Source organism: Manacus vitellinus, unplaced genomic scaffold, assembly GCF_001715985.3.
Source record: "Manacus vitellinus isolate BGI_N305 unplaced genomic scaffold, ASM171598v3 scaffold_45_pilon, whole genome shotgun sequence".
NCBI classification, from domain to species: Eukaryota; Metazoa; Chordata; class Aves; order Passeriformes; family Pipridae; genus Manacus; species Manacus vitellinus.
This window is the reverse complement of record NW_021940571.1, coordinates 6,443,186-6,465,865: the sequence shown is the minus strand read 5'-3', so window position 1 is coordinate 6,465,865 and position 22,680 is coordinate 6,443,186. Positions and strand designations below refer to the sequence as shown.

General features: G+C 38.3%; 1 long non-coding RNA gene across 1 annotated transcript; it reads left to right on the top strand.

Annotated features, from left to right (window-relative positions):
* The first annotated feature begins 249 nt into the window (after positions 1 to 249).
* LOC108640833 lies at positions 250 to 8,461 on the top strand. Its single transcript, XR_001921525.1, has 3 exons — positions 250 to 326; positions 7,146 to 7,214; positions 8,372 to 8,461. It is a non-coding gene; the product is annotated as an uncharacterized LOC108640833 (long non-coding RNA).
* Positions 8,462 to 22,680: the final 14,219 nt, after the last annotated feature.

Here is a 22,680-nt window from a genome sequence, read left to right as displayed (position 1 = left end):
TTGTATGGTACATCCTTATTTAACTGGAATTTGATGTGGGTCAGAACGGAACCTGTCTGCTATTAAGAGGCTCGTAATGACTTTCAGAAGTTTAGGTTAAAGCACCACTCCCCTCAGTCATAGTTACCCTGCAGAAGGCTCGGACTGTTTACAAATAAGCCCTATGGAATCAAAGCAGTTATCTGAATAATGTTCAATAAGGGTTGGCTATACAAACACCTCCAAGTATGTCTTTTCCACAGGGTTATCCAGGGATCATTATCTCAGAGATGGTGGTGCTCACTCGTTCTTCCCCCCACTGCAGACCAGAAACAGACTCCGTATTTGTGAGTAGGCTCTCTTTATACATAAAATATATATTGCTCATCTTTTATTTATTCTTTTGATGTCAAGCAATAAATGGTGTATTTTTTGTAGGTATCTCCCTGTCACAAGAATCTTGAAAAGTTACAAAAATTTGCTGCCAACCAACTAGCACTTCCTAAAGCCACCAGTCCTAAAATAGTGCCCAATACCACATTGGTACAGGTCGCAATTCAGAATGCCCTGAGATTTGCTATTCACCAAGCTTTTAGCTTGCTTTATTTTACAGCTGCAGGACTCTTACTATTGCATGCAGCATCCTTGCTATCAGCACCTGGACATCTTGACTTGTTTCAAGATTTAGTGTGATAAACAGCACGTGTCTTTTTTTTCCTTTTCCATCTTATGTTGGGTAATGGGTATCTTGGACGAATAGGAGGTCTCCTGGCATAGGAAGAGCAGTAGTATAATGAAAAGAGGTGGGTATTCAGCACAGACAGGCCAACTGAATGAGGGAGAGTGCAAGACATGCTGGTCCCACACCTGAAAGAGAAAAGCCCCAGGAAAGCACTGCCAAATCCCCAGGCAAGCATTGCTAAAGCAGCTCTTCATGGAGAGCACGAGGCACTTGGCAGTGCCTCCCCAGGGCACAGTGAGATCAATTCAATCCATTTTGCCTTTCTGATGCCTTCTTCCTGCTAATCTATATCTGAGATGATTTTTTCACACAATACAAATCCAAATGTCTTATTTAAAGATAACAAGATAAAGTAAAAATACATCTAGCTCTGGATTTTTATTTTTTAAATTAAAAAGGAGTAGTTTAAAGTGCAGAGGATAACACTGTTCTTGAGTGGTGACAGGCTTCAGTATCTGCTGAATCAGTGCCTGAAGTGAAAATTTCCTGGTTTGATGCAAACTAAGTTGTTCTCTATCCAGGACAAAAAGTCATTTGTCTCTAAAAACTCATGAGACAAAGGAACCCTCAAATTTACTTTGTTGTATAGAAAAAATATGTTAAATATTCTTTAGGAGTACAGGAGGTCAACACCGTGACTGATCAAAACTCTTGAAAAGATGGTCATTTATGTCAGCCACACATCCACATAACCTGCAAATGTGCCAAACTGATTCATAAACTTGATTGTTATATAATTATGACACTAAACTGCAAAGGAAATTATGATATGTTGTAAATATTTTGATTTGTTCTCTGTTTTTTGTGTTTGTCACATCTATCAAGAGCAAAATATAGAAAATGCAAATGCATATTAACTAACAAATTACTAATATATGAAAGAAATATGACAATTGCAGTACTTTATTAGAGCCACAAATCTTTTTTTTTTAATTATTATTATTGTGGCTGAAAATCATAATAAATAAAGGATGAAAGAAACTTCATCCAATTAAGGTACTCCATTGTAATGCTAGCAGTATTGATAGAATAGCTGTTTAACAACATTGTAGTGAGTGTTCAGTTGTCACAGCTTCAGGAGGTGTCACACAGCAGTTTAATACGTTATTTCTTTTTTCAATATTTCTTGAGACAGTGCTTAATATCAGTCATGTTTTTATTCAGTTGTTTCCAATCTTTTACAGAAAAAAAAGAATGCTACAATATAGGTTTTCATTATTTTAAATCTACCATCCCAATCAATTTGAAAAGTGAGAAAAATAAACCTTATTAAACCACTGCTTTTTTCACAATCCTTATAATAAATAATTCTTGCAATAAATAAACGAAACTTTATTGGTAAATAACACAGGAAATCCATCAGGCTGAGGAGGATTAAGTGTTCCTTTCAGAATAGAGACACATTCTTCAATGTCCACATGCCCAGAGGTAATGTTTAATTAACCCACTGAGTTATAAATTCATGCAGACTTTTCTTCATCATTATAATATGCATAATAGAAAATGCTTCAGAAATTATTATCTCTCAGACACCAACTAATATTAATTTGCCAATCATTTAATCAGAAAATCTTTGCAAATAGAGATGGTTAAGGACTCAGGTGATCCTTGGAAATTTTTAAGTTCATTTGCTGCTGCTCTGTTTATCAGAGAATTGTCAAGCAAACTGTCATCTCATCTAGAATTACAGATTGGTTCTAGACAGACATTAGTGCTCAAGTCACATCTCTACTACAAGTCCTTCCTTCCCCTTCTTTTCTCATGCTGTGTGTGGTGCCCTACACTTGCTGTGCTCCAGTGTCCCCAGCAGTGAGATATTTGCTATGGATACTCATACCAGACACAGCCATCAGGGCAGATCTGTGCCAAAAGAGCATAACTTAGGGACATAAACCAACTATAAGACAGACATGGCTTGACCATTCTTTGTATTTCTGATATGCAGGTTTACACCAAAGTCATTGCCATCATTTATAGTTATCCTTTGGATAGTGTGAGCTAGTCATGTTCACATGATGTGTTCCTGTTGACTCTTATTAAAGTAAGTTTATATGGGAATGAGGTAGACAGAAAGAGAAGATCTCTCTCATGTCCAGCTATTTCTTTCCTGAACTACTCAGAGTCCACTTTAAATAAAATCTAATCCAAACTGGGCAAAGTGCATTTAGTGTTCCCTTTTGAAACCTTCCAGAATTCCTAAACTATCAGCTCTTGTGGTTCACTGACTACCTGAATGAAATATTTTCAACTGATTTGGCACATTTTCAGAGTAACAGATGGTTCCATCTTTACTGCACAAACAATAGCTACAGCAACAACAAAATAATCTGTGATTCCGCCTGGAACCTCTTTAAGTATAAGAGAGAGAGGTCATAGACCATCTTAAATTCCTGATAATTACCTCAAGGAAGAAATATATTTCTCCAGAAATTCACATTATAATTTTCTAAGCAAAGTATTACATCCATGGAGCAATTGTCTGAGACTGAGGAGACTGAACTGTTACGGATGAGTTTTTAACAGGACCTCCCCAGCAATACAGCAGCTGTAAGGAGAGAGATTATGAAAATGTGATGCTGAGAAACTTCTTCACTAAGGCTAAAAATAAACTAATATATGTTACAAAGAAAATCATAGGAAAAGAAAATGGGAACTAAGCTCAGAGAGGCACAAATTATGTGATTAGGAACATGCGGCAAAAGCAGGAGACACTTCAAACAGTCAGAAATGGTCCAGATTACTACCCAATTTCTTTTAGAGAATGTTTTTAATGGTCATGGTCTAGGAGTATTTCTTATAAAACAGTATACACTGTATTTTTGGAATGGGATTCTCCTGAATTTACCTTTTAGTTTCTAATATTTCAGAATAGGAAAAGCAATATAATTGACAAAGTAATTTTCTTCTATTATTGAAAAAGACATAATCAGATATATCAGATTAACATTAGGGATAAAGTAAGAAACAGTGCTCATTGTATTGGATACATACTGATTTGCAAGTTTTAAGGGTAATATATTAAAAAAGTGACATTCATTAAAAAGAAAACCTTACTCTGTACAGACTAGCTGTCAAATATTAATAGGAAACCTGATTTTTTTTCTACACATTTCTATTTTTAATTCCCAAATAAATTTTCCAGAATACTAGGGTATATTATAGAAGAGCATACAAGACCTATGCCAGTGTCAGTTTTCTGTCTTTTACAGGCAACTCTAATTATTGGGAGTGTGCCACAGAAAAAATATTTGGGGAGCTACTTTAGCTGAGGCAGAGCTTAAACATTTAGCTGCTGTACCTTTGGCTTTTCAGCTGCTCTCAGCCCATGCTGTCCTTTCTGTTCAGATGGTGAATAGGGTGGGGAGAGGATCCTGCTTAAAGTCAGTATGCTGAGGACTTCATCTTCTGGTCATTTTTCAGCTAGATTTGATTCCTGATCCAATTCATTGCATGAATCTGATGATGAGACTGCAGCGTGTAGGGGGAATAACTCCTAATGAGCACAGAGTCCATAATTTAGCTCTGCTACACAGTAAGTGCACATCAGGCTATGGCTGGCATGAACAAATGTGTTTCTCTGCTCCTGAGCAGGGAGAGACAGGCTCCATGAAGGAAATCTCTGCTGGAGACCAATAGATGTGCATTTGCAGTGACAGGAGGGCTTTGGGGAAGTGGTCTGGATGTCGAGGGTGGTGCTTTGAGGTAGATTAGTTCTACAGGCAGGCTGGCAGGTCAGGCAATTCCTGCAACCTGCAAATAAATGTGGTCTATTCCCTCACTGAGGTACAGCTGGTATTTAACTGAGGGGTTCAAGAGCCCTGAACATCCGTCAGAGAGGGCGAACAGGTGGAACCCAGCTGTGGCCACAGTTGCTTCTACAGTTCATGGGTTATACTGAATCCTACAAGATTCCCTATGAAAAGCACACTACTTGTAGGTTAACATATTGCCCTCAGTCTGTAGCCTGGGCTCCTGCTCAGGGAGGGTTTCATTTTCTCTTTACTCAATGGAAGCAACAACAAGGAGACATGGAAGCAACCTTAGTTTCTAAATAATTATATTTGCTGAGCATTCACAGGGAGCTTGCTGCACTCTCACCAGTGATCTGACTGATTTCTGGCAGCTGCTTTACCCTGATGCATTGAGATCATCGTTGGAGTGCTCACAGGATACTTTTAGGGGTATTTCTTTTTCCTGTGTGATGAAAATGATGGCAACAACTAGTAATCAGCAAACAGCCCATGGCATGACTGCAGAGACAGGTAGTTTTTTGAAATATTTTGTGTGTTGAACAGAGCAATTTTATTTTGCTTAAGTTCTACTTCTAATATTCCTTACATTCAAGCATTCCTGGGGGAAAAAAAGCTGTTATATAAGAAAAAGATTCAGGCTGTTCTTAGTGAGATCAATACAGCTCATCTGTTTACATGATTCTAAGGAGGATACGTTGGGTAAATACTCTGGGGAAAAGTTCTCTCAGTGAATATTGAATGGTAGAACTTCTTTTTTGTAATTAGTCATATACAATTGCTATGTCATGAGGCCTACATTTAAGCTTACTTTAAGAATCTGTTTTTCTGTGGATTACTGAAGAAACACCAAAGATATCACTTGAACAAAAAGGTTCTTCCAGGACATAAAAAAGGTGATGCAAAATAAAATGTCTTTTTTTTCCCCTCCTTATATATTCAGTGATTGACAGTTCTTAGTTTTTTTATTTTGTATCTTCTATTTTTTGTCATTTTCCTCATGGTTTTAAATGAGTTTTAACTTTCAACCATTTTGTTGTCCATCAAAATCAGAAAACAGAGAAATCTTACCAAGTGAAAACTTTTGATTTTCAGTGCTGCCTGTTCTGTCATTCTTAGTTCAGTCTTAAATTTAGGATCTCTCAGTGGGAGAAGATAGATCTTTGGTGAAGACTGACTTTATCACAGCTTGACAGCACTTTATTATCTGCCTTAGTTTTATTGGCTTTGATGTTTTGTGTTTATTTAGCTGTAAATTGAAAATAAGTTGAAAATTCAAACCAGGTTGCAGTCAGAGCTCTAGGACAGCTTTGTTGTGGAGTGCAGCACATTTTAAATACTTTTTGCTAAATTAATCTCTTTTTTTTAAAAAAAAAAAAGGAGGAACTTTCAACACTTGACCTCAGGTGCTACAATGATGATGGACTTGAGGCTGTAAGTGCTTTACTGAGAACACTGGAAAAATACACAGGGGCAGTCAAACTGAATGGCAAAATGACTCCAAAGTCAGTCTGTCTATGAGATTTTGCTGAATCTCTGTGCAATGTGTACCTTTGACTGTGCTCAAGGTTGTGTTCTTTATGCAGAGTTTACCTCTCCAAGAAGGGAGACAATGAAATGCCCCAGAGCCAGGGGCCAGCAGCAGAAACTGCTGGGAATCAGCTGTGTAGGCACAAGGGTTTTTCATTTTCATGGAATTATAGTGGTTTGTGTTGGAAGGGATCTTACACATCACTTAGTTCTAAACCCCTGCCAGGGGCAGGGACACCTTCCACTAGCCCAGGTTGCTCTAAGCCTCATCCAACCTGGACTTGAACACTTCCAGGGATGGAGCAGCCACAGCTTCCCTGGGCAACCTGTGCCAGTGACTCACCTATCATGCTTTGTAGTATAATCCAATCTCCCTAAAAAACTTTCTAGCTCAAGAAGTACAATTCATAGCAAAAGAGTGATAGAGAAATGAATTTTACATAAAACAGTTTTACATCAGTGCTGGTTCATTTCCTACGGTTGGGAAAGCTCATTTGTACAGTGGGAAAGGTCTGACTGTGTCTTTGGATGATGCTGAAACACACATCAGCTCTGCCATTTGCTGGGGTGCATTGGCCTTAAAAGAAAGATCTGACAATTTTCTTCTTACTCTTACCTATTTCGCAACTCACAGTTCAAGTTATACAGGCTTTTCAAGGTCAAGTGTGCTTTCATGTCTTCAGCATGTTTCTGTTAGAGTGCTATAATGTAGGATTGTGTTTAGCTGATAGTCTTGGACAACTCAATTTGTTGTTTGGTATTTTCCATAGATATAAAATGAGACAATGACATGGTGGGTACATGGCAGGTACGTTCTGAAGATCTGTCGTTAATTATCTGCAAGAAGCCACAGGAAAATCATATGAAGTTTATATTTAACTTTTAATGTGTTGTAGATTGCTGAAGGAAATAGAAGGGACTAGACAGAAGGGCCAGAAGGTGGGAATTCCTGTGATGGATACTGCTTCGTTCCCTTGTCTCTGCCTGCTTTGTGTCTTGCCTAATTAGCTTGTATTTAGTCTCTTGGAGCAAAGAGTTCCCAACTACATGTTTGTCCATGACAAGCGCAGTGAGATCCTGCTAGAGGACTGTTCCAACAGTGATAACTGTTTTCAGTGTCACATGCCTTTTTTTTTTTTTCCTAGTGAAAATGAGCAAATTAAAGACCATAACTGGGATGTTTACAGCCGCAACATGGTGAACAAACAGATAAGGTAATTTTACCCCTTCTGTTAGTTACCAAAGCAACACTGTAAAGATCCTTTTAATTTAGTTTAGTGCTGTGAAGATTAAAGCTTAATTAAAGCGATGATATTAAAAAAAAATAAAACCTGAAACAGCATAGGAAAAATAGAAAGACATAATTATGGTCCAGTGAATGCTTATCACTCGTTATGAAACTTCAGGGAAGAGGCATTTTTTTCTCTCCTTTGAGAGTAATTTTATTCTGGTCATAGATTTGAATGACCAGAACAACCTAGGATCATAGCTGTTTATAAATTACTAAGGATAGTTGAAGAATGTGTTATTCTACTTATAAAATAGGGGATAGTAAGTTTTCCTTTACTGGTCCATTTCCTCAAAAAAAATCTCTTTCATACCCATCAGGGAGAAAGACTTTATGAAGAAAAAAAAAATTACTGTTTCTCGGTATTTCACATGGTTTGTATAGAAATTCAGCTATTTAATATTAAAAGATTTCTTACTTTCAAATTATTTAATAAACATACCCTGTTGTGAATTTGGAAGGTGTCAGATTTTCAAGTGGTCCTAAATGGCATCATTTCCTTTTATCAACAGAGCTGCACTAATTTGTACTAGGTGAAAACATATGTGAAGGACTTGGTGTGGTATAATTATTAGAAATTCCTCCAGGAATGTGACTTTTGTTGGCTAGTTAAACATTTGTTGCTTTGCCAGGTTTAAACTAATGAGTTTAAAATCATTGTGGGGAAACCATATGTTTGCCCAGTAGAAGGCAAACCAGGACATGAGATGATACTCTTTAACTGCAAAATTCAAAGTAGTAATCTCTGTTCATGACAAAGCAGGAGCACTAGAGAAAGAGCAGTTTCAGCTTATTAGCTTTGTTGATAGCTGTCTTTCTGGTTTCTTCAAGAAGTGAGCTGGCAAGATGCAATAGCTCTAAACACCACAGGAGTAAAAATGCCTTTTCACTAAGACCCTCTGTTCATCTTGCTCAAGCATCTTAAAACTACTTTAACCATATATCACACATTACTTCTGTGCACAGAATCACTAGTAAAACTAGACATTTAGCCTTATGTCAAAGCAGCATTACATTTATTACAGTATGGTGATGACTTCTGTTGTTACAACTCAGCCTGGTAACTTTGACTTTTTGCCCCAGGCTACTGTGGAAACCAAAAGGTCACTGGACTTCAGGGACAAACTCATGGAAAATAATCTACTGAGATTGCTGAGACTGTGTGTGGCCCAGGATGTCTGTGAACTGCAAAGGACTGGAGGATAGAGGAGCACACAGGTGATGTATTTCATCAGTCTGTCCCACTCTTTGGATTTTTCCTGATAGCATGTTTTGCCCATTGCTGGAGAAAGGATATTACATTACCTGCAGTTTTGGTCAGGTCCTGTCCAACACTTCTGCTATCAAACAACTCTGGCAAACAAGAATTTTAGCTTTAAAAATATTGCCTTTCTTTTTTAATCAAGATACAAATGAATTTCCTGGCTTCCAGGCTAGCATATGAGTTCTCCAGAAGTCTGCAGCTCAATTAGTTATTCCAGGATATATTTCTGTTTTTATTAGCTAAGCTGTTAAGAAACATCATGGTATAAATCTCTCTGGTGCTGTTCCTGCAAAACCTAAAAACCTTTTAACCAGGCAACACTGCAGGAAACTCTCACACACCCACCAGCTTGGCTCACTGTCTTTGAGGAACCATAGATTATGGGCACATGAAGGGCTACAGAATTTAATATCATGCCAGCTCAAGTACAGTTAAAAATTATAATTGAATATACTTGCAGTCTTAAGAAACGTGAGGCATTTTTCTTCACAAAGAATTATTACTTTCTAATATCAGCTTTCAGAAAAAAAAAAGAAAAACCATGTAAATTTTTTCTAGAATACCATTGTACAATTTACCCTGCCAGGGGCTCAGGCTATTTATGTTTTTGACTGCACCATCTTCACTAAACTTAAAAAAAAAAAAAAATTTCCATGGTAACCATTGCATCACACAACAAAGACATGTATACACCGCTTAGATCTTTAAAGAAGCAGAGTCTGGAATGAAATTACAGTCTGCATTTCTTAGCAAAATAATATTCTTCTCAGTAAATACTTGTTGTTTTATCAATTCTAATTTTACATTTAAAAAGAGAATATGAAATTGTGCATCTAAAATAGTTCCGTCTTAAAAATGTTAACTTTATGAGAACCATTTGTGCAGGTGAGGTCACTGAGCTGTGAGAGAAGAGAAGGAATGGGTGTGAGATGGTGATATTCTTCAGTTTTGTCTCTCTGCTAATTATCCCAGACATTATTTCCATTTTACAATCTTTATTTCAATGCAGTGTTCATGCCACAGGAAGGCCACAGTGGTCACATATGTATTTATGTATGTTTACCATATATATACACTTACATTTTCAAACTGATTTTACAGGTTTTTTTCCTGTGGGAAAAAAAAAGAAAAAAGTAGAGGCTATTCCATCTGTCTCTAACTTTTTAATAAAGCTCAATACATTCATATGAGAGCATATAGACCTTCAGTAATGCTTCTCATTTTTCACCTCTCAGCTCATGTGCAGCACCCCAGAGCTGCACTGTGTGAGGGTAGGCAGCGTTGCAGAGAGTTGACACAGGAAAGCTTGGAGGCAGAGCCCTTGGTTTGCCTGGTTGCTGCCTTGGGCTCTGGTTCCTACCAGGGCTGTTAAACAGCACCAGGATGTCAGAGCTGGATATTCATGTCTGCCCATACAGCAGCATCAATCAACTGGGGTCTATGCTGGGATATAAAGTTGTTTTTGTGGTTCAAAATAGATCTAAGGCACAAAGCAAGTACTATATCTGAAATCTGGGTAGAAATCTGGCATTTTGATTTAATCTCATGGACTCCACTGAAGTGCCACATTCTGTGGCTGTGGCTTTAATGTGTGGCTATGGGGCCTTCTGGCATATCATGCAAAGTTTCTGGCAGATACTCCGTGTTGGTATAGCCCTGCTCATGTTGGAACCACTTTCCCACTGGAATAAGCAGAGTCTGAGACTCCCTCTCTCTCTCTGCACTATGGAAATTCTTCATTTCTTTGGTAGGCAGAGCTGCCTGCCAATATTTAGCCCTCAGCAATTTTTTTATGATTGAATTATAAAACCTGGAAATATGAGCTTATAATGAAAATGCCAGCACCACATTAAAAATAGCAGGAGCAGTGGGCACTGCTGTAATGATGCTCTTGCTTTGGTTTTAATCCCTGCTCCAAAGCAGCTCTGCTTCCTGAAGCACTGGAGGTAAGGGATCTCAGCACCTGATGCTCTGACCACACCATGTGGGGGGGTGTGCTGTGCAGACTCCCTGATGGGCTGCCTCAGCACACAGCTGAATTTTCAGCTATGCTCCACCATTCCAAGAGCAAGAGGAGGGGCATGAAAAAAGGGGATACAGTTTTCATGGGATTAAATGCTTGCTGTCTGTAATTATTTTATAACTAGGAAATTCCAGTAGTTTGACTTACTTACACTGATGTAACTAACCAAGTAGGGGAAGAGTAGACTCCTGTTTTATTGGAAAAGGGAATAATCTTCACCTTTGCTCTAGTGCCTGCAGCCTCCAGATTATTCCACATTTCTCTGCAGTGCTGTTTGCCTGTTTGGGTAATCTGAGTATGTCTCAGTTTCCATCTGTTGAAGAACCATGTCAGACCTAATGGACTTAGTATAAACTCCTACAGTTTGAAATACTTCCAACTAAAATTTTCGGGCTTACAATAGTGGTTTGTGCCTGAAGTTCAACAGCCTGGGACAGTGTGGAGGGCAGAGCATCCACCAGCAATGGTGCCTTTGAGGGAGGGCACTTTGAAAGTGCTGAAAGCTTCACTTTACAGTTCATCCTGCCTTTACATTTCCCATTTCCCTCATCCTTTCATCTGCATGTGCCTACCTTCTGTCAAGAGCTTATCTGACTGACTGCTGGAGTGGAAGTCAGTAAATTAATGTTATTTGAATATCTGTTTTAGTGCAGTGTCACATATCCAAACACAGGGTTGGGATTTCATTGCACCAGCCACAGATTCAGGATGTGCAGCGGATTGCTGTGTCCATCAAGACAATCCTCTACAATTAGTCATTCTTGACTGAAAATTATTATAATGAGAGCTGCTAATGAATTAGTTTTTGAAAGTCATTGTGGTGTCACAGTGCTAGTGCTGTGAAAGTAAAGGCAAACTTTGCCTAATGAAACAGGAAGAGAATAGTGGAGTCAAGGGAAATAAAATACCCATGGATTAAGCTGGATGACAAGAGGTAGTAAAAGGAAAATGAAGAAACACTACAAATTGAAAGGTGTGTAGAAAAGTTGAGACATAAACAAGCTGTAGGCTGAGGGAAGAGGGGTGGTTAAATTTCTTCAGCAAAAATTTCAAAGGGCAGTGGGAATGGAAGGACCTGTTTGCACAATAAGCTGCTGTTTAGAGCCTTGGCTATGCAATTTCTTCCAGCATTAGAAGTCTATTTTAAATAACAGTTTACATTGCTATGGCAACCATGTATCCTGGCCATTTTCTTTCTCCAAAACAAAAGGGCATAAAATTCCAGAACATTTTTCTGCATCTCACTTAGTCCTATAACTCCTCTGTGAATTAGTTCATGATGGTTACAATTAAGAGTTTGTCTCGTTGGCCCTTACCACTTGTCTATTCTACTTTTGTTTCTTTTCACCTGAAATATGTCCCTCAGAGGCAGGATCTCATTAATCACTGTCTTTCCCAGTAGTATAACTCTACTGATTTTCAGAGATTACCTGTAACGTGTAAGGAACACACTGACGAATAAGCCCTTGAAATTCCATGTTTAATCTCTGTGGTAAAATAGTATTTCTATTAATATTGCAATTTCTTCACTTTAGATAATTGCACCTTTCTTGATTGTGAGATATTCAGTGAAATAAGTGGGAAGAGAAGAATGACTGTAACTGAATAATTTGTGAAATGACATCCCCTTTCTCCTCCTCCTCCCCACTTACACCATCTTTATGACACAACATAGAGAAAAGGATGCTGTCCTATCCAGGAGAGATGAGCAAGTTGATTGGCATAAGGTTGACATTCACAGCTCCAATATCTGAATGCTGAGCACTAGCCAGAACAAGTCTCAATCCCTACACAGGATATTTTTTCAAGTATTTTCAAAATAAATAAGAAAATAGTGAATTAATTCTTTAAACTTGTATTAACAAGCAGTAGTTTTGGAATGAGGCTGTTTTCTTTTGCTCAGGATCATGTTTCCTCTGACCATACCATGCACACAGTAGTGATTGGTGAAGCTGAAACAGTTTTTTTATTTTTTTGTTGATATTATAATTTAAGAACGGTGTTACATCTCCATAATTTTAAAAGATGGACCCCTTTCTAAAAATTATGTATTTACACAGCTACTGAATCTTTTATATCCAATTTCTGTGAAAACAATGTCTCCCTGACTGCTTGCCAGTCAGCTCCTATTGTGAGCAATTAGAAAAGGGCAGTGCAAGCAAGTAAAGCACTCTGGGTTTCTGAGATCTAATCTTTGTAAGAAAAGGAACTCGAGCTGTGGGCATTAATGCATTGTGGTACAGCAGTGCATAAAGCAGTACCTTTTTAAAATTTTGTTCTTGTCCTGACTAATTGGTTCAATGTTAAGTGAGGTAACAGTTTAAAGAACTAACTCATTATATGGAATTACTCTGTCTGCTGTGATACTTAAAGTCATCTTGCAGCACTCTGGAGCTCAATGCATAAAATATTACCTTGGTAAGTAACTCTCCCGCTGGATAGAGCCTTTTCTTTCAGAAGTTAACCTACAGATATGAGAACTCTGTCCTTGCACATAGTGTCTGATCCAGTGCCAGTGCCTAAGGATGTTCTTGGAAAGATTCCCATCTTTAAACACTGGATTGGGGTCCATGGTGCAGTAGCTTAAGTGCTGAGGCTCTGACTTGCGGCAATAAAATATGACATTACTGTTTTAAAGTAGGAAAAAAGGTAAAAGAACGTAAGTTGACAATGAAATACTGATAAGAAAAAGCAAGAGCTGTGTGAAGGCAGAAAAGGGGAATTTATAGAGAAAAACTTGGAAATCATGAAAATTAAAATAATAGGTGCTTTTCCCAGTTTATTCTCATCTGTTATAATATACATGCAAGAGAAGGACAAAGTGTTTTTCTCCACTCAGACAGCTAAATATTATACCAGTTCCAAAGATGTGAAAAATAGGAGACAGAAATACACAGTGAAGTCAAGGTGATTATTGCAAAATAACCAAGGTACAAATATTGAGATGTCCTGCACTGGCTCCCTGGGCTGGCACAATTAGATGGCTGCAAGATAAAATATTTTTGCCCAGAATTACAGAATTTGGTGGGAACTGGCAAAACAGCACATAATCCTGAAGTCACACTCAGCAGGGAAGGAGATAATCCTTTCAGGGAGATGTAGTAGGTTTTCTAAGGTTTTTGTCCTCATATTTACCAGCCTGAAGACAACAGAATCACCTCTAACTAAGACCAGGAGTGCAGTAAGCACAACTTGAAGCAGAGGTTTAAGTGATAAGCTCAAGATCACGTGTATCACTTTGTTAATCCATTAGGTAAAAAGACTTTTTGCTCATGTATTTGCACGATGTTTTGTGCCATGAGCTTTTGAACCATGTATCCTTGTCTCTCTGTAATTGCATTGCAACTGTGTGTTATTAAAGCTGACATCAGAATTTATGAGTTCCTGGTGCCCAGTCACATACTTTGAAAAATAAAACCTGCATAAGAAAATTAACCAAACCAGTAACCTCTCTGGAGATGCAAGAATTTTGTATTTCGTATTGTATTGTGGCAATGCTAGAAGCCAGCAAAGGGACTGTTTTTTCTCCCAGAGCTACAGTGAATTTGATGGCATTGCACAGACTTGGACATATATTAAACAGAGCCATGTTTACTTGTGCTGCATAAGAATCACAGGGGGAAGCAAAATCAATGTTTTCCAAATGTAATAGAAAGAAACCATGAGGAAAAGAAATGGTATTTTCAAGCTTCTTTGAAAGGTAACACAAACAGTGCACAGAGTAAAAAAAAAGCTTTGAAGAAAAACCACTTTCCAATGTCTTCTTCACTCTGTATTTAACTTGCTTTGGAGGGTTAAGGCATGGTAGGTCCTTAGCATTATTTTAAAAGGGGGAGTCTGTCTGTGAATAAGTAGACATTGAAATTGGTGTTTTGAATTGGAAGCTGCACAGTGCGTCTGTACATCTTGACAGAAAGAGAAGGCACTCAGATTTTAGAGGGGCAGTGAGATGACACTGAGAGTGCATGATGCAGTGGTGTAATGAAAGAGAGATCAATGTTAAAATGAATGTAACACCTCTGAGGAGTACACACAGATCAATACTCTTGTAAGCCATAGAGTATAATCCTGCTATATAGGTCTTGTTAGATAGTGAACTCAATTCTATGAAGACACATTTTTCTGTGTTTCTGACTTATCTGTCCTAAAAAAAAAAATCTTTCTTTTGGAATGTAAAGGCTTGAATCTTTGTCTTCCCACCTATGCATGCTAAGGAAAATATGTAGTGGTAATAGTAAATTCTCCCTCCCCAAAAATGTGACATAGGAGGATAAGATAGACAGTCAACAATGATCTGTGTTTCATTAAGTCTTTGAAATATTGTTTTATTCCTGTCCCCTCTTATTGCCTCCTCCTTTTCTTTAAGGAATATATTTTAAGCACAAATACTGAAAATTCAGTCTCAAGAGAAAGGGGGAGGTCAGTCTTGCAGCTCTCACTTATATTGTGCAAAGAACCTGCATACAGTTTTTTTCCACCTCCTGATTTTTAGAGCTTAAAACCATTAAAAAAAGATCAGAGGGTTTCTCTCCTTTTTTGATGCATGGATAGCCTGGGAAATGGAACATGGTTACTAGTGTAGGCTGAGGTGCTCTCTCCCTGTCATATATATACGTGTGTATGTATGTATGTACGTTTACTCCCTAAAGATTTCAGGCTATCCACATTTCTTCACATGCCACTGCAAAATTACTGCCTCTGAGAATTTCTGTGTTTTCCCTTTTATAGTTGGATGATTTGGTAGGAACTGGTGACAGTGAGTCTGTGCTTAATGGCTACAGCAGGCCAAGTCGACCTGTTTCCCGCAAGGAAATAGCCAGTGTAAATATAAGAGTGTAGTCAAAGTTTATTTCCACCTTGACAGGAAATTTAGCACTGGAAGAAGTGGAAATGATAACAACTTGAGTCTGCCTCGAGTTGATCCCCTCATACTGGTTCCAGCATGTGGATCTGCCAGACAATTATTCATCAGTGCAGGTGCTGTCACTGGCAGGGACCAGCAAGTGCACCAACCATGAGCTTGAAGCAGCAGCAATTAACTGCAACCTTTGCTACTGTTGTCCTTCATGCTTTTGGTACTCAGTGTCACTGAAGCCACATGTTCTGTGTCTTAAGTTTGCCAACCCATCATAGCCCTGCCCAGGATATTACTGCCTGGTTTGATGCTGTAAAACAATTTTTCTTAGAAAGGAGTGAATGAGTTTATGGACTTTCCAAATGGAATGGTGTCTTGCTCTGAGCCTTGGAAGACCAATGCAACGTGCCTGTTGCATTGCAGCTACATAACCCAGTGCATGTGACTGTTGCTTCTTTAACTGATCTTACCTTTCACAGCCTGATATGGTTTAGTAATTCCTTCCAGTTACTGTCAACCCATTGATATGAGTAGCATCCCTGTACTTGCTAAAGGAAAGTGTCTTATGGAAATTTGGTATCTAATCATGGAGAGGGCAATGGGAATTGCATTTCTTTCTCATTTTTGTTCTAACTTGTTTTAAGGCCAGATTTCCTTGAGAAAGCACAAACTCTTCTCAACCCCTTAGAATGAGGAGGTCCTTGGTTTCATTTCGTTTGCAGGCCTGCCACTCTTTATAGAAAGGGAATTGTATCTCAGCTTTTAATTTTCATCTGTCTTCTCCTTTTCCCTAATCCAGGCATTTATTTTTTTTCCTTGTACATTCCAAAGAAAACTGCTAATTGTACTAGTTCTACCCCTCTATTGTTAGAGGTCAGATGTTTTTACCCATTTCCTCAATGAGATGACTTTGTTTTGAATTTCTTTGCAATTAAAAGTATGCATATTTTTAAAGAGTGGAGAAGCTAAAGCAAATAAAAATGAATTAATAAATACATAATTACAGTGTTACTTCAGGGAAAAGTTTCTAGGTATAATCTAATAATAATGACTGGAGATACTATTAGTATTGTATGTTGATTCCAGATCCCTTGGGATAGCCTAATAATTAAGCTTGTGTTTTCCAGTCCCTTTTGGCTCTAAAAGCTATTATGATCATTAAGTGTAACCTTCCACAGACTCTAGTTTCTAAATGCCTTTGTGTGTCCAAGCCCAAGTCTGTGTCCCCTTGTGAGGGAACAAGGTTGATGAGAAATAAAAGTCCCCCAAGACACTGTTCTCACTTTTATTCCAGAGCTCTCATTTCCTTCCAACAATCCACAGCCAGCAACTTTTCACAGCTCTTTCAGAGCTTCAGCTAGTTTTTACTCCTTCTGACACTATGGCAGCTCTAAGATGCTGTTGCCCACATTTATCTTCCTCTTTTCCAGTGTTTGAGACTGACCCTGTCCACCACAGTCCTGGCTGTATGGCTGCTGAGCTGGAAGATTCAAACTGAATTGTCACCAATGCGAAGTCTGCTCTTAAGCAGATGCTCTTCATGATGCAGCTCTAGCTTCAGAAAGCTCAGTGTTATCAGGAAACCTTCAGCTCTAGTTTCTTCCAGATTATTACGAACATTTCGTTTGCTTCCATGGGAAAAGGCAAACCCTTGTTGCAGGGGTTGTTCCCTGTCATGTTAATTGGTGATGCTGGCAGCAGACATGCAGCTGCAAGTGAGGGAACACTCTCTCCTTGCTGCAGGAAGAAGCATTGCAAAAGCAATACACAAACAGAGCCAGGCACAGGCTTTTGACTGATCTATCACTCCTTGCTGAACTTGCCTGAAATTTATTGCCATTTAGACAGCATTTCCCTCTGTTTACTGATTTGATTGAAAGGATGATTTATCAAGGCTCAGCATCGCATTGAATGCTGCTCTCTGCTCCGAGGGGTAATGAGTTGTAGACACATCTCATTCTCCTTCCCCACGTGGCTATGAGGGTTCAGGGAAGGTGAGTGTTTGCTGGCTTTGGTGTGACACACAGACAGTTCTGCTGGGAACAGGCTGTTCCTGCTGGCTTCGGGATCAACCTGCTCCTTCCCCCTTCATGCAGGAGAGGACAGACCACGTTTGTCAGGAGGTTTCAGGTAGCTGCACAAAGCCAAAAAGGGAGCATCTGTGAGAGAGGGAATGGGAAATGACAGTGGGAAAGACAATGAAAGTGATAAGAAAATAAAAGAATTAGAAATACCAGAATGTGAAATGACAGCTTGGTGTTGTCACTTCTGTTATCCCTACTGCCGGTTCCTTTGCATGGTTTGGCACTGTTTGACATTGTCTTGGCTAAGTACTGTGGCACAGCCCCATCACAGCACAGTGGGAACCAGTGCCTTCTCTTGGAGGGTGTATTTGTTTTGGTTATGGTGAGTTTTCCTTAAGCAGCCCCAGCATTTGTTTCAATCACAACAAAACCCATCGACTCACCTTAATTTACAGAGTCATAACTAGCAGTATTTCTTTTCATCATAAAGAGTGCATTGGAACAAATGCTGCTATTTATCAACTGTAATGCAGTTCTTTATAAAGGTCTTATGTGAGCAAAGAATAAAAATGCAATGATAGTCTCACAATAAATACTCTAAATCCTTTATTGCCTATTTATGGTGTAATCTCTCCACAGTTGTACAATATATGACTGTTTAGAAAAAGCTCTAGAATACAGTTATATGGTTTATTTACCAGGAGATGGCAATGGTGATCTACTGCAGTATTAACTTATATACAAGGCCCACATAATTCTTCCATAACATCACAAACTTCAGTATGAATGAAACCAAAGTATTTCAATACTGGTTTTGCCTTCCTTATTTCTAACTTGTTTCGGTTGCTGCTATTCATTGTAAAGAAAGTATTTTTTTCCTCTCATTTTTTGATTGAAATTGCTGTCACCACATTTTTTAAAGATGTCTAAATAGAATCATATTGGTATTCCAGAAAACAGAATACTATTTAAAAACAGAGCAACCAATACCATTGAATAAGATATGCCATGTGTCAGGAAAAAAAAAAGATTGATGAAGGCAAAAGCTTAAAAAATGCATTTAATTTTACAGTATCAAAATTGAACTTGAGTAGTTAATGAAAAATAAATTGTAGGTTATGCTATTAAAAAGCATGTTATAATTTTCTAGTAAGCTGCTTGAAGTATGGTCTTAAAATATGTAGATGCCAATCATTTTACAGAACTTGAAATTAACTGTGGTCTGCAATGCTGTCTGAGTTTTTATGTTACTTTAACCCACAGTAAGGCAGACACTGTTCTTACATGAATTAGTGTGACATTGATTTCATATGTAGAAAATCACTGCCATAAACACTATAAGTAAAAGTTTGACTTCTTATGGGATTGCTTTGTGTTACTTTATATCTTTCTCCACTTGTTTACCCATTTTTTACTCTTCTACCCAGAACTTGCACAAACTGACCAGGAGGTTTGTGCGTGTTTATTAGATATTTGGCAGTTTTCAAACTGAAGCAGTAACTGGTGAGACTTACTCCTCTCCCCTCCCCAGCTACATCCCTGCCTGTATGGAGTGATCCAGGGACACTGCTGGCTTGCTAAACGTGCTCTGAAGCAGATCTAGACCCGTGTACAGTAGTGAGCATCTTTTACCAGGGAAATGCTCCCATGGTTGACTTTTCCTCCGGTATTCTGAGATACACAGTCCATGTCTCACAATAGTCACTATGTGGTTCTCAGTTGAGAGGGTTATCTACCCTCAAGTTAAATAAATGCTTTTACTGCATCTGCTCTTTACAACGTCAAATGCCAGCATTATTGTCTTTCCACTGCTACTATTTTAGTGTTACTAAAATAGCAAGCAAGGATCTTAGTGAGACTGTGAGAGGAGCATGGAATAAGTCATAACCACAGATGATAACAGGAGAAAAGCATTGTTTTACTTGTGTGAAGGTCTCAATTTTCTATTCTTTCAATTGTACTTAGTTTCCTAAAGTTCTTCTTCACCGTAGTGTCTACCTTCCTACCACTACATCTTTCCTTCCTCTGCTTTGCATTAAGTGGTACTCAATCAAACCTCACCTCTACAAGGAAGAAAAAGCAAATTTAAAGCATACAGAGAGTATTTCACTTAATTCTGCTCTCTCCACACCTTCATATCAGACAGCTTCTGTGTTGGGATCTGCCTGCTCAGCACTCATGATACACTTTCTAGGGGAACAGCTAGCTCCACCTCATCAGTAACAGGAGACACCTATGTACACGACAGCAATCACACATTTCACATCTGCAATATCTTTCCACTCATGGACCCTACAGGGTACAACAGGAAGACAGAGGTAAGAAAGACCTTTGTCAGCCTTTTTTTCCAATAGGGAAATCGATCCCTGGAGCAAAATGAACTCACCAAGTGTCAGAAGAAGCAGCAGAAGAAATATCGAGTAGGGTTTAGAATCTGTTGGCTGCTGGTACCTTGCTGTATCAGGCAAACAAACTATCTTTCCCTCTCACATTTTCTTGCCTCTTTACATTTCTGTACAAAACAGCACAAACTTAATCAATACACCCGGTGCTGCTGCCTCCCCTGAGCACCAGGGCAGCCACATGTTCCACCTTATGGCGAGGTTCTCCAGCAGCTCCGACGTCTAACAAGGCTGTGAATCAGTCTGGTGGCATTCATGTCTCTTCAAAGGACAATTTTTCAGAAAGGGCAAAATGATGTTCAGACTGACAATTGCTCACACAAAATATCTTGTCTTCTCTGCTGGATCTCTTGCTGTGAGCACTGTGGTCATGTCAGCAATGTGGAGGGAGGAATTCTGAGTTTTCCTTTTTCTATGAGTTATTTAGCACCCACTCCCATCTCCCTTGTCTTCCGAACTTAGGTTGCGCTTACACTCCAGTACAGAGTAGAGATAGGAATGTCAGCTTGAAATTCATTAGCTCAGCCATCCCTTTACTTTGTTAAAATCTGTCCTGTAAACAAACCAGACTGCAGGCTCTTGAGAGTGGGACTGTTTACAGCCTTGTTTTACATTGTTTAGTACAACAGGGCCAAAGCAGAGAGGCTTGGGGTGCCACCGTAGCACAAATAATTTTCACAGTAACCCAGAGGGAGAAGTAAGGCCAGGTTCAAAGGTGAGCAGTTCAAGTCAAGAGAAGTTTAAATTTCTGAATTTTAAAGTTGTAAAAAAGATTCAAAGGGAAGTAAGGGCATACTCAGCCCGCTCTTTGATAGTACAATACATAAACCCCAGATTTTGTAGGAGTATAATAAAAGATTGTATAGGAGTATAATAAAACCCAGACACAAGTCTGAAAAATTCATTAGTTTCTGCCACGACTAAAATAAGCACTGTCTAGGAAAACTACTTTGCAATGGTAATGAAAAGCGAGTGGAAAAGCAAGTGTTGGCACCAGTGCTGCAATGTGAAATAATTTCTGTATACTCAGATCTGTCATTGTGAACAATGTTGTTGATTATAAACCACATCAAATTCCCAGTCCCCCAAGACATATATTTTATTTTGCAGTTTTTCTAGTAATTATGAAATCAACAGAATACTATCAAGTTTTACCACAATTAAGTTAAATATATACTTAAATGATATAACATACTTGGTAATTGCAATATCTCTCTAACTTCTTTCCAAGGAACAGCCAGCAATGTTTCTCAAGCGTTTTCAGGGGTGTCTTCTAATGATAATGATGATGCTGAGCTCTCTCTTAATTTTATAGTTTCAAAGCTACTTGAATCCAATTTAGAATCAAGATTTGACCCGCAGAACTTCATTTCTTGTGAGTTGATAAGACAAGTCTCCTAGATCTGAATGGATTTTACGGCCTCTTCAGTGTACGTGGGTTTGATGGAAGAGCCAATGACACAGACCTAACGCAGTGTGAGCAGTTGTCTGAGAACAGGTCTATATCCAGTCACTTGTGAGACACTGTTCACCTGCAGAGCTATTACCATGCCATCCTGCTGAAGACCTTTGGGCTCAGGGTAATAAAAACACTTGTCTTAGTGGCAATTGCTGGAAGCACTGCACCACATGGTTGTTCTTTTAATGGAGACCTTACTCAGGGTAGAAGGCCTGCCAGGGTGTTGCAATGGTGATGGGCCTCTGAGGCAGGAGGATTGTGATGGTATTTTTCTCAAAAACTGGAAATCTCTCTACTTTGACGGTTTTGTCTTTCTGCAGCTGATTGTCATTGCCATTCTGGTCATCAGAACTGAGCATATACTCCAAATTTATGTTTACAGATACTGACATTCAGTTTGTAAGAAAAGACAAGGCAAGCTCATTTGTACTTGTACCATTATCTTAATATGTATTTACACATATTTTCTCAGAAAAATTAAAACTCAATGGACTAGATGATCTCGGAGGACTTTTCCAACCGTTGTAATTTTCTAATGATTCTTATTACCTGGTTTTGAACACACTCTTTCCATCTGACCTTGCTCTTCATATGATACCATTTGCCTGAGAGGTAGTTTTCTGTCTAATTGAATAATAACTTTTTAATAATTTGCTTCAATAACTGACTTTTTTTTTCAGGTCACTGAAAACAAAGGCCAGACAGATCACAGATCACAGATCACATCTATTTCAAATACTGTTTGCCTAACTATAGTTAGAAATTGTGATTACATAAAGAAACTATTATGACTGTATATTAAATAGTGATTCTTTACTGAAATTGATGTAATTGAAAAGTAAATGAGTTTATATAAAAGAATGTAGAGTTTTTAAAGTTTCTAGTTTTATGAATATAATGAGACACATTTTATTTAATGTTAAGTAATATAAAAGTTGATGTATTTTGGGATGTACAATAACATGTTCAAATTCAATCTAGAATATGAAATCTTCACCAGGATTTTAAAAGCAGCTCTCACAGGCCCAAAATGATTGGAAAAAAAAACTGCAGAAAAAAATGTGTTTCCTCTAAATCTTTTAAACAGTAAAGAGAAGCAAAAGCATTCAGTCTTTCCCCCTTTTTTTCAAATTCAGCCTGAAAACACAACATCCTCCTATCTATCTCCCAGGTTGTGGATACAGAGAGTATATTTGCCTCTTGCCTTTTTCCTGCTAAAATCAACCAATGCTGTTATGTGGTGGATGTAATCACCTGTGTATATGGTATGGTAATCACCTATGTATATGGTGAATGTAGCGCTAAGAAACCTTTTGTTTTTTCTTTTCTTTAGTAAACAGTTCTCAAGCTTTTCTTCATAAAACT